Source organism: Anoplopoma fimbria, chromosome 17, assembly GCF_027596085.1.
Source record: "Anoplopoma fimbria isolate UVic2021 breed Golden Eagle Sablefish chromosome 17, Afim_UVic_2022, whole genome shotgun sequence".
Lineage (NCBI taxonomy): Eukaryota > Metazoa > Chordata > Actinopteri > Perciformes > Anoplopomatidae > Anoplopoma > Anoplopoma fimbria.
The window spans coordinates 2,566,657-2,579,839 of record NC_072465.1 but is presented as its reverse complement, the minus strand read 5'-3'; positions in this window follow the sequence as shown (position 1 = coordinate 2,579,839).

Below are 13,183 nucleotides of genomic sequence, written 5' to 3'. Positions count from 1 at the left end.
TTTGTGCCAGCTATTACCGCATACATGAGAGTGGTAACGTTATCCATCCTCTCACCTAACTCTCAGCAAAAAAAAACGTAGCCAAAAATGATAAGCTCTTCCTTTAAATAGGTCAATTACAGTAAAGTCCAAAATATGAACATCAAAACTACAGTCTAATGTGGAAACAGCTGCTGTATGAGTGAACATCTACAATGTCAGTGTCAATAAACTGCTGTCTCACAGCATAATTATCCTACAGGATTGTCAACCCTGGTGTAAGTGTTATGGGGCCTCCCATAGGCCGCTGTCACTGCAGACATTTTGACTTGTCAAAGCAAGAAAACGCACTTGGGGAATTAAAAGCATTAATGATGGCTGCTTTCCATTACGATGAGCCAGTTCCAGGGATTTGGTATTGTGCATTCACATTCACTGACACCAGTTATGATGACACTTGATGGTTTTATTGTTTACATGCTTTTCCTGCTTTGAAAAGTCAAAATGTCTGCCATGAAAAGGGTATTTCAGCATGCACAATCAGTCAACTACTGATGGTAATGAAGATGGTAGGCTTACAGAAGAGTTTACAACAGGTGTGGTACAACTTAGACCTGGGATAGATGCAACAGTCATCAAGATCCAATCTTCATCATAATCAATATTTCTGAATGTGTAAGTATTTTCAAATTCACCTTCACATGATACAAAGGTGGGTATATTGGTCTGTGTTAAGCTGTCTAGGGCTGACAAACATGGCAAACACGGTCCAGTCTCAGTGAAAAAACAAGTGGCCTTTAGCCAGTGTTCTTTCTTTCTCCGTTTGACAGCCAGAGGATTCACACCATAGCTGAAGGACAATGCTCGTACATTAGAGACATGGAGACAATGAGAATATTCTCTGCCATCTCCTTGTCTCTGTTGTATTCTGTAGAAACACATAGGCCTATATTTTGCACAAATTGCGTCTACACAACTAGACTTTTCATACCATTCTCCTACTTTCATAAAAATGCTGCTTTATATTACTTAATATATGTTTAAGTGGGCTCTTACAACTTGCAAAGCTAAGATCCAGACAGACTTTGAATCTGATGCAAAAAGACAATTCAGCTGTTTTCTTCAGACAATGTAAAAAACATAGTGAGAAAAATGATACTCTATATCTCCTTGTGTATGAAGAGAGGTATAATCCCCTTACATTTACTACGGTCCCTGCATAGGCATTTGTTTTTGCTTGAGTGTGTAATTAATTATTATCAAAGGGAAGAGAGACATTTATCCTGCTGACTTTGATCCATCTGTGGAGCTCACAGCATGAATTTTAGCTTTTGTGGGGATTTTTACTTTTTTTATTAAAGTTTGAACACGTCTAAGTATTTTTTTAATCACCCAGGTTTATATGAGTTGTATAAGGAGTCATTTGGGGCCATAAAATCCATTTGTTTGCTCTGACTTTAATGAGGTATTTAATTCGTAGACACCTGCTGTCTTCTGTCAGTGTAATACTGAAAAATGATTTGTTTGGGGTTTAGACATTTGGGACATCCACAGCTAAAAGCCTGCTCCCTCGACATAAGAGCACCGTCAGAAAGCGCCATTTGAAGAGCTCAGAAATCAATTCGCAGCTACAAAAGAAAACCAGTTAACCTTAGAGGTCTTTGAGAAACGCTACAATTTTCGCTGTGTGCCTGGTCCATGAGAGGCTGTTTATTTTTCCTCTTGAACGGCGCTGCTGTCTGCTCCCTTCCTGTGGGTGTCAACCAGGCTCTCAAGCCCGACTGAGGGTAAAATTGAAGCTGATGTATGCAGACGGGAGCCCCTAAGATGGACACAACACCTGCCTGGCTGCTCTGAGCTCAGCACCGTCCCAGCACTAACTGCCTCAGACAGCTCCAGCCAGAGATGAGGTATGAATGTGTGTGTGTTTGAGATGATGGTTATACAGCACAGGACCCGTTAAATGTAAAATGAAAGGAGTGAACTTGGAATGGGTCGCAACCAGGGAGTGGATTTCAAAGCCGACAGCTTCCACAGAAGCTTCATGACATCCATTATTTATTGAGGCCGCTTTGACACATTCAGCCGCATCTTTTACCTGCTGCTTTTAGATAGCAGAACAGAGGAGTACGTACCTCTCTCTGAGCAAATTGATGCAAGCAGCAGAGAATGTAGCGCACAATAGTTGCTCTCAATATGTCAATACATGAAATATTATTATACTATTTAGATTTTATATTAGATTTATATTAGATTTAAATGGATGTTATTATGTTTATTGGAAAATGAAAAATATTTTTTTTTATTTGTCATGTGGCAGAAAATCCCATGGGGCCCAGTGACTGATTTTCATTGTAATGAACTCCTCCACAAGCATATCCATAAAATCATACAAACAGTGAATGACGCTAATACCAGCAGCAATTGCAGCACATTTCATATGACATGACTTGGACTTATAGGCTGTTTTATATGGGCTTATTCCTTGTGTTTAGATGTAGGGTCAGTTTATCCTGCTGGACTGATACCTTCTCAGGGTGACCCATTAGAACCACCCGAAACTAAACCGAAACATTAATTTGAATGGCAACTAATTGCTATCTGGCTATATAACCAAACTATTCCAATATGTAAAACATGTGGTTCCACATCACTGACAACCGTTCAATTCTAGCAGCCTGGCTACGTTCATCAGAAATAGCAACAGAAAAGAGCTGACAAGTGTGATGGAGCTCGACACTTCTGTTCTTCAGTTTATTCGTTTTATTAGTCCATGTACAGATTAAACACGTGATCATTTTTTTGAAAAATGTGAAATAATGTTAACAGCTAAAAGCACCGGCACAGCAGCTTCAACCAGATTAATTTGACGTCTGCCGATGAAATTCAACTCGGGCCATTAACCCTTAACTTCCTGTGAACCCTTATACATCTATTGATATTTCAAAAAGGTTAAAGAAATGGAAGTTGGTGTGGCAAATTGCCTCTCAGCAGTTTCTTTCCCCAGCGCTCTGTTTACCACAGCCAATAACAATATATCTTTTGACTCTGGAGTGCACCGAGATCTCAGGATGTTCAGCACTTTATGAATATTAAACCAAGCTCCAAGCTTTGGAAACCATATAACCACAGCTTTAATGCACAGGTTGTCGGCTTTAAATATGGCCGCAGTCACTCGCAGGCTCAATCATTTCTGTTTTCTTGGGGTGTTTTGAATCCTTTACACGATTTTTAGGGATTTAACTCCAAAAGCCCTAAGGTGTCTCACCCTATCTCACTTTCTTTGCGATGGTCAAAATCGTGGAAAATGTTGCCATACTCTTGAGAAGACGTGCAGGGCTTACACTCTGAAGATTGACCCTCAAGGGCCAAATAGAGGAGAACGCTGACTTGACCAGTGTGAATGGACTTCTCATAAGGGGGTAATTGTTCATTGAAATTATGTCACAAGCTTCACACAGGGGAAAAAGATTTGCCTTTTCACTTTGATGACATTTAAATAAAGCATTCTTGTTATAATCCCTCTCTCCTAATGCAGCACTTTATGCAACAATAACTGCCTTGGCTTTTAAACGGCAGGATGTTCAACAGTGAAAAACATTTATACAATTATTTTAAGAATGAAATGCAACACAGAGCTCGCTGTGTGGTGGAAGAATTACAGCTGCCGAACTAGCAGACTGTAAACTGTCAAATCCATCTTTTGTAGCGCCAACTGATGCAATGTAATTTACCTTCGCAAGACCCTTCATGAACATTACACAATGACACTTGTTCTCAACACGAGGAAAGTGTTTTTACACACCACAGGTTTCATCACTTTCCAGTCACGCAGATGTTGGCCAGCCTCTTTCCTCTGTCTCTACCTGTCATCCCTCTGACCGTTCAGGAAAAATTACATGATGGCAAAAAACCTTGCCTCCATTTCCTGGTTCACTGGATATGGCTTTTCGCTCCAGTAAATCTTTCCTGTTCATTTCTGGTACAATTTTTAGCTGGCTGCCACTAAGAAGCGAAGATGTCAACGAGCATCCCAGCAGGAGCATGTGCGGCACATTAACCATCTTTCCGTTTACCGCCTTCCTCCTGAGGCTAATGTGGCTTGACATAAACATGCAATGAATAAAGATACATCATGGTGTGGCGGTGATGAGTCTATTGTGCATCACATGTAGATTGCTATGGTGCTGATTTGTAAACTAGAGTTTCTGTCACATACTCACAGAAAGTCTGGAGCAATGGAAGGAGCTGTGATTGTCATTATTATTAATTTATGAAAACACTTTTGAGTGATTACATTTATGAAAATGTAACACAATGTAAAGTTACCTTCTACTTGATAAATGCTCTTTATAAGTGAATGACTCAGCAGTCAATAGCTTTGTGATCACTTACTATTAAATCCAGCCCTCTGGACTCACAGTTCCTGCTATTCTATGTGGAGCTGGACAAGCAAGATCCATTCTTGCTATTAAACAGTGCAGTGTTAATACACCCTCATTAGTGCAAGCTTTTTGCACAGGAGGTGATGCAATCTTCTTTGCTCTCACTACCGGCTGCCCTTGGCATTTCAACACAGTGGGTGCAAATTGCAGTCAACCGCTTTTTAATCTTCCACCAATTGTCATCAGTACTGCAGTTTTCTTGAGTTCACTCTAGCTTTACAGGCAGCTAAGTTACCCAGCTTTATATCATCCACATATGTACAGTAGTCCAATATGTGGAGCATTTTTAAGCCCTCATCGTGATCTTAGAGATTTATTTACCCATCTTAACTCTGATCAAACCTGAACATGCTTCTAGCCAATTAAACAAAACAAGAACACACTCATAACTGCATCAATCATATTTAGGCTCTACAAAATGAGATGCCATTGATTGAAAAGCCCCTGTAGTTACACAATAATCTATGGCTGCAATTTATTTGTTTATGATAATCTGTCTTCCTCAAACATAAGATATAACATTTACCCAACATTCACTTTTAAACCATAGCCTGTGTAAAGAAACTATGGGAGACACATGTTCATGTTACAGGAAAAGGTTCCAGTCGTTTGATCAGACGATTGAGACCACTCGCATGTCTGTACGCTAAACATGAAGCATTAGCTTAGCATAAAGATTTGAAACTGAAGGCAGAAAGCCTGGCTCTGTCCAAATGTAACTAAACTGGCCTACCTAATTTAGGTTACATTTTGCCTGTTTAATCCATATAAACCAAAGTGTAAAAATTATGAGTTTTGGAGGTTATGTGACAGGCTTTCTTCACAGACTTTGTGGTATCAAACTGCTCATCTAACTCAAGCACATTTCCTAACATTCACATAATTACTTTAAGTGTACCAATAACCATTATTAACAAAATGTTAAGGAGAATATAATGACAATACCACAATGCTGTGGGGGCTAAGTTATCATATAGTTTGCATGTTTTTACCTGTATTTTCATTATTTCTTTGAGAGGCAGCAGCCTCCTGTAACTGTGAAGTGAGGAAAATAAGGCCACAAGAAATACCCTAGCAAGTTCTTTAGGTCTATCTTTGGAGAAAACATAATAAAGGAAGTTGTCTAGAAGGCAGACATTTCTTATGAAAGATTATTAGTTGTGGGCTACAGTGGGCTTCTAGTTATAGAGTTGTCAGTCTATGTACATATTTGATGGAGTGAGTCCCTATTTGAAACAACTCCCGGAGCTCTGTTGTCACTTGTACTTATTATGTCGCTTTGTATTTCAAGGAAAATGAAACAATAGATTTCTCAATTTACTCCAAAATTTCCCAAGGGGATGATGACTCTTGTTCCCACTGTAAAGCAAACCCTTCTGCAGCATTACCCCTGAAATGGGAGAATTTCGGTAATTTTTTAACACACTGACATTTTGAACTGCTTTTGTATCTCCATGCATTTGCTGTGTATGAGTTTGTAACAACTCCCTCCACATCTCTGTTTAAAAAGGTTTAAATCATGTGAATGTATGCTCCTGCAGTTCATCCATTCAATCTCTCCTTATATGTTTCCCCGACAGGTCTCACTTTCAGAATACTGAGAGAAATCAGACCAGCTACTGCGGCAACACCTTTTGTTGCCTTCACACAATATTAAGATGAGTGAATGTATCAAATATCTAGTGTGTGATAAGACGCACAGGAAGAAAGATAGAGCCAGCTAAAAATGAGTGTAGGATCCTTCGGTATGTCTTTTCTCTGATGAGATGCATCCCATGTTCATCAGCCTTCCAAGAGAGAGAGTGCATGATTCAGGGTGCATTATGCAGAGTCAATCAATTTTGCATTTGCTTGTGTGTGCAGCTACTTAATTCCATCACTATACCCTGTTGTCATGACAACACTATTATACATTGCCATTGCCTTCAAAGGGAAGTAAGGGATTCAACACTGAGCATTCACAGTTGCTGAAACGCATTGGATACACAAGATTGACAGTGTGAGGACAATGTCGATGATGTTGGTGTGTTCAGAGACTTGTTATTTTTGTCTCACATGAAACCTTCATGAGAACATTCTCTTGTATTTTTGGCAGCAGCATTGGTGTTACACATATGTGATGTATCTGTATCAACCGCAGATTTTACATCTAAAATGACATCTAAAAATCACAATCAGAGCCTAAGGACGAGAAGAGGACTTTGTCGGCCAAATCCATGCAACCACTCAAACACACACACACACACACACACACACACACACACACACACACACACACACACACACACACACACACACACACACACACACAACACACACACACACACAACTACATGCAGAGGACAAGCTTCAGTTCCAGTGGACTGGCTCAGCGTCAGTGTTCTGACAGATGGGTTTTTATTACACTTTCATGTGCAGCAGTGCCAAGCTCACCAAATAAACTGGCATGTGCTCCAAACCGCCCCTCCGGCAAATTCATGTGTCTTATGAACAACAAGGGCTCTGGTGTAAAGTGTCAAGCAGTAAAAAAATCAGCTTAACAGCAGGGCTAAGAAGTGGTATGGTATCGGTATGGTTCCAACTTTATAGTGATGATAAAATGCAGAACAGGCACGGAGCTTGTCGACAGCCAAGTGACTGAGCTGTTTGGACCCTACAAGCCTGAATTAAGAATGCAATATTCCATTATCATTAGCCTATGACTGTACCGAATAGTTAAAAGTTTTGATGCGTCATGCATAACCTTAACATTCAAATTATTATTATTAATATTTTATAGAAAAATGATGTGCAATAGTCCAACTTCTCTTCCCCTCTTTCTCTCTCTCTTTCTCTCTCTGTAATTGTTTCAAAAACTCCTTCAAAGCTTGACATATAAAAAAGATATTTGATACTGCCATAAAGCTCTAAGCTTGTGAGATATGATAGTTGTGAAAAGGGCTTTTTTTTTGCGCAACATGTAATTAACTAAAAACTCACATTGTTATCTAACGATGGGCTTCTTGGACGTAACTCTGTGTCTTAGTTAGTAAGCTAACTAGCCAGCATGCTAATGTTACATTGTAGCAGACAAACACACTCTTAAATCCATTCCTTACACTTTTGCCCTTGTGCTATTTATTTTGTCAAGACAACAACAAGGTACACCACCAAGTCTTTAAATAAATCCATCAAGTTTTTCCTATACACACCGCTTCCACTTGTGGAGAATCCTACAGTTGACTGTAGTCACAGTGTCAGAGTATATCGAAAAATAAATGGTGCAATATGTGCTAAGTGGAACTGCTAGGACTACACAGAAGGAGAACAGTGAGCAGGCGGTAAAACTCAAAATGCATCCAGAAAACTGCTTTGTTGAGATTTGGCACAACTTAATACCAGGGGGGAAAATATATATTGTGACGTATAATCTGTTTTGTTTTCATTTGCAGGTATAGAGTATTTGTACCCATGCAGTGACCCCAAATGATAATGGTGTAATGTATTAGGCTGAAAGTAGCTCTCACCATTTTCTGACTTGGACCCTGTGTACTCATCATCCGCCATCATGATCTTGAACAAAATCTTGTGCTTTTTATTACTTCCCTTTCGAGCTATTTCCACTGCTGTAAAATCAGTCAAGAGTAGTTTCAACAGTGAATTTTAGGTTATGGATCAAGTGAAAATATACACATTCAGTTATAAACAGATTTAATACATTGAAATTTGTTTATGTTTTTCTGGCTTGATTAAGCAGAGTGAAGCTGTTTTAGTAATTTAATACCAGATTTAATTTATCTGATTTGTTTGCACATTTCTAACATATGCTTGGATCTCAACAAACATAATAATGTCTTAATGTCTAATACTCAGGAATGGGAACCAGCTCTTAATAGGAAATGGCTTACAAACGCACTCATATTGAACTTCATCAATTAATCACTATTTTAAGCCAATATCATATAAGAACCCATGATAAACATTCACAGGTTTGAATGGGACCTAGATGTGTTTTAAAAATCTCCTTGTGAAAAATTATACTGTTATGTTCCAAGTACCAGAAGTTATTATATCAACATACCACTGAGGAAAGGTATAGATTTAAAATTGTATAATATACAAGCAGTTTAATGAGAAATACCGGTAGGATCATTTGCATGTATAGTATCCAAATGATTATATAACAAAATGTTCTCATATTGATCATGCCATGTAAATAGGGTTCTGTATGTACAGATGTATCTAGACACCTGAGGTAACAGCTTTACAGGACGACCAGAAGCAGTTAATGTTGTACATGATATGCTACCTGGCTCAGCAGTGTTTGTGTTGGAAATGTGCTAATATCCTTTTTGGCCATGTTTTCCATGCACTTAATTATGACAACACCATTAGTACAGCTGAGCATTGAAAGGTAAAAAAAGAGGCGATCATTTCAGAGGTCCTGCTGCTCTGTTGACATTCTGATTAGCCTCAGCTTCCAGGTATGTAATGACCTGCCACCGCTGCTAATCCATTGCAGAGCAGGGGCAAGGCAAACCCTCCTCCTCCCTGACCCTGAGAGGACCTCTGATTAGACTAACCATAGGATCATGGCTTTGTCAAGTTCAACAGGAATGAGACAGAGGTCAAAGGTTAAATGGCTTAATTACTTTTTAAGGCTTAAACTATTCGTTTTATGTTTGATGATTATGTAGAGTGAATGCTGTAGCCGTTGCAAATATGCAAATATTTCAACTGTTGACCAGGCATTGCCTTAAGACAATCCTAATTATTTACAGTCTCCCAGAAAGAACTATCTAATGTGTTACTTGATAAAGGGAAAGTAGAGACAAATTTTAATTTGGTAAGATTACCAGAAACATCTTGAAAAAAAATGCTCCTGTTACACCCAAGAAAATAATTGTCATTGGAAACTCGGTACTTCAGGTATGTCTAATTGTAGGCTTGCAAAAATAACATATGTATGTTACGTTGACCTGCTGTGCATTGCCTGTGGCTTGCACAGCACGTACGTGCTAATATAGCACCACACAAACAGGGGCTTGGCCCATTTTTTAGCAAATGATGTTAGGAAAGAAGGGACAAAGCGGCTTGGGAAATGTCGATCTATTGAAAGTTGTAATAAAACATTACTTTAAGTGGTTTCCTCAAAGGAACACCAGAGAACTGAGGTGAAAGCGAGGAGATGAACCAAAGGAAGAGAGGGAAAGCAATGTGGCAGATTTAGAGATGCTGCAGAATAGAGATTGATGAGGCGCTGTAAAGGGAAGACAAAGTTTTAGAGAAGAGAGCAGATGCAGAGACAATAGTAACAAATAGTGGGGGAGTGCAAACATTGACAAACACACGGAATAGTGAGGAAATTGATCAAACTCTGGGGCACATTGAAGGATGCACCCCCAACTAAGGAAAGTGTTCTTTTGAAGGGTGTAGAAGCTGCAGAGTCCCTGGTATATAGGGAAATGCTGAGAGAAAGAAAATAGAGGCCGACTACAAGGGGAAAAACTCCTCTACAGTCCAATTTGTGATAGAACAAGAATACACAACAAGATGTAATGCAGGTTTTACATAAATATCAAATATATCATTTATTAAAGCACATGAAGATATAAAAGATTGGAAAAAAATGTGTACAGAACATTATTTAGTCTACAATTTAGGCACCTTACAGTTCCCTATAGACGAAGACCAAGATGACAGATAACCTGAGAGGTACAACCAGGTCACTGAGAGCCTCAAAAAATCCTGGTCATTCAGTCATTTACTATGGATGAGTTTGATTTAACAAATTTAATGAATAAACACTTCCAAATGAAAAGGTGTATTGGGTCAGAGGTTCTCAATCTTTTTTCATACCCCCCGACATGATAAAGAATATACTGGAGAATATACCTCCTTATGTATGTCCCTTGGAATAATTTGACCTAGACTATATATTATAAAGATATTAGACATGTATTAGACAAACATGGATTCCAGTTATAGATGTTGGATAATAATGTGTAATGTAAGAACTTGTATAATGTAGATCTACAAATTCAAATATTATTCCTAATAAAAGTCCTTCAGTAGCCTAGTTTCAGTTGCTATAGCATTTGTTACAGGACCTAATTAAATTTAAGTAAACATTTAATCATATAGCTATTACTAAGCTTTATTAGACATATATCTAGTCGTTCAATAACCATTTTGGACATACTTGGACTATGGTTTGACGTCTACCAAACTTTCACTGACAGCCCAAATATTGCTCAAATTCTCAAAAAACAGGTTTGGAGTATACAGTGTATTCACAATAGTAACAAAACTTGTGCATACTGAAAAGAAAAGTCGGTATGGATATAGTTACTATTTTTCCACAGAGATCAATAAAGAAAACTGAGGAGCTTCTCACAACTGCAAAAACCTTTCTCATTGTTTTGACTTGCCATAGCAAGAAAAGCATGTGTAACTGAACCACACGGTTCCCTTAAGTAACCCCAAGGTCTTCCTGTATTCGCTCTATTTTTGTGTGAGGACAAGGAGCCATAACACAATACACAGTCTATGAGGCAAACCATAGATCTGCCCCGGGCCTGTGAACAGACTATAACATTTCATAAATCCCAGTGGGCGACATCGCAGCGAGGTCGGGCAGGGTTGAGCTTCACCAGCCTTCAGCCACTGTGACACTTCACAGGCTTGCTCATAAAAGTGGAAAGGCTCTGCATTTCCTCCCAGTTTAACAAGACCGCTGTGCCTCTCTGGCCTCAGCTTCACAATTATATTTTATAGCTTTCGAAATCAAACTTTGGTTATACATATAGTAAAAAATGGAGTGATTATCAACGGTCAAGTCATGATAGAGAAAGGATAACTTCCTGTTATTATCTCTCACCTCAACTGAGTTAATGAGTCAACCCTTTCTATATAACAGACACTTTGTAAGCTGTATATGTCATTCACAAAGCTGCATCATGATTTAAAACAGCAACTTTCCAGTCTCTGAAGTGTGGTGTTGTCATTTAGTTCATCCTTTGAAATGACAAAACCTAATTTGTAATTTATTATGTGTTGTCGTTGGTTTGATCTTATTTTGACAATCCAAGAGCTAATATAGATAACTTCCTTACAGGTTTCTTTTCCTGTTTTTGATCCAGACAATAAACACACGGTTTACAGAGAGATACACATAGTCCCCTGTGAAGACACATAACATCTGTTTGTGATCCCTTCACAAAATGGATTTGCATTTCCCTTCTGCCATCAGAGGAACAACAGCCTGCAAAAGGGACTTAGCGTAACATAAATGTATAGATAAGCAGTAAATGAAATGGACACTAGTAGCAGTGTCAACGGAGTGATAAAGTACCAGAATTTGACAAGTGGGAGAAAAGGAATGAGTCGGAGTGTAATTAAAAAGGAGAGTTTGTCTGTCCGTGACAAAGAATACAATTCTGAGATATTTGAAAAAAAACTAATCACTCATTTGCTATGAGGAGCACATTCCTGCACAGTCGTGACCATGAACAACACGGATTAGGGGCTGAGGATCACGGTGTGATGCCTCAATTGGAATACAGTGTGTCCCCCTGCATACCAAACAGCTAATTCTGTGGCCGCCGCTCCTGTGAATTCTCTCACATAAAAACCTCAATCACAGGTTGACCTGTAGTCATTGTAGCAGCTGCTGATGCCAGAGTGTGACTGTCAACAAATGATGAAGCCTTGTAAGGACAGAAATTTGAGCAATATTGGACTTTCGTCCCACCGACCTTTTGTTTGTTAATCAAAAATGTATTTTGACAAGAAACAATATGTGTAAATAATTCTCATTAGAAAAATGCCTTTGTTTGTTTATCTTTCCCTCAATTATCCACAGTTGCTATCTGAAATGTAATCAGCCTCAGCTGGATTTTGATCTATTTTTTCTCTTGGTATTTCATTATTCATCCTCCTCTGAGCTTTTCTGCTGCAGTGTTTAACCCAATAAATACTGCTGCTGATGCTGATGCTGCAGAGTGCAGTGATGCCAAATCACCAAAACACTATCCAGTGTTGTGTCAACCCATGAATTAATAATGAAAATCTGTGTACAATTAAGGCTGACAAAAAGAGACTGTTAAATAAATAATTATGTAATCAGCACAAGTGATGGGTGCGTTGATTTGTTTTCCATATAAATCTACAAGAAGTGAAAACTGTAAAACCCGTGGAATTAATGATAATTAGCAATTAGCAGGGGTTATTATTTCCTTTTTTGGAAAACAGATGCACTTCAAGGTTGACACTAGAAGAATGTGGATTAGTCCTTTCATTTGCTAAAAAGGCCAGTCTTTTGCATATCATACAAAATTTAATTCTGGATGCTGAACACTGTGTACCACACCCAGGCACGATTCATCGTTCCATGCCTGGGTTTACTTGAAAAGGTGGTCTTAATAAGGTTAATGTGTGTTCAGGTACAGTTTGCATCAGTTGTGAAAAACAACTGTACCAGAACATTGAAATGGACTGCTATTTAACTCGAGTAGCAAACAGCGAGAAGGGTGTAGGTTTGCATGGTGAGGGTGGGGACATGTCCTTACCAATATTTTGAGAGAACAGAATTGTAATTAGAAATATTTGAGAAAACGCATTCGCATTGTCTTTGGAGTGAGCAGAAACGGGCTCAGATCCTATCTGCACTCTATTGCCTGTACTGCAGCACACTTAACGGTCTGAAGGGAATACTACCATCAGAAGAGCGCATAGCAATAACATAATGCACAGCACACTATAAGGCAGGTCGATTTTTT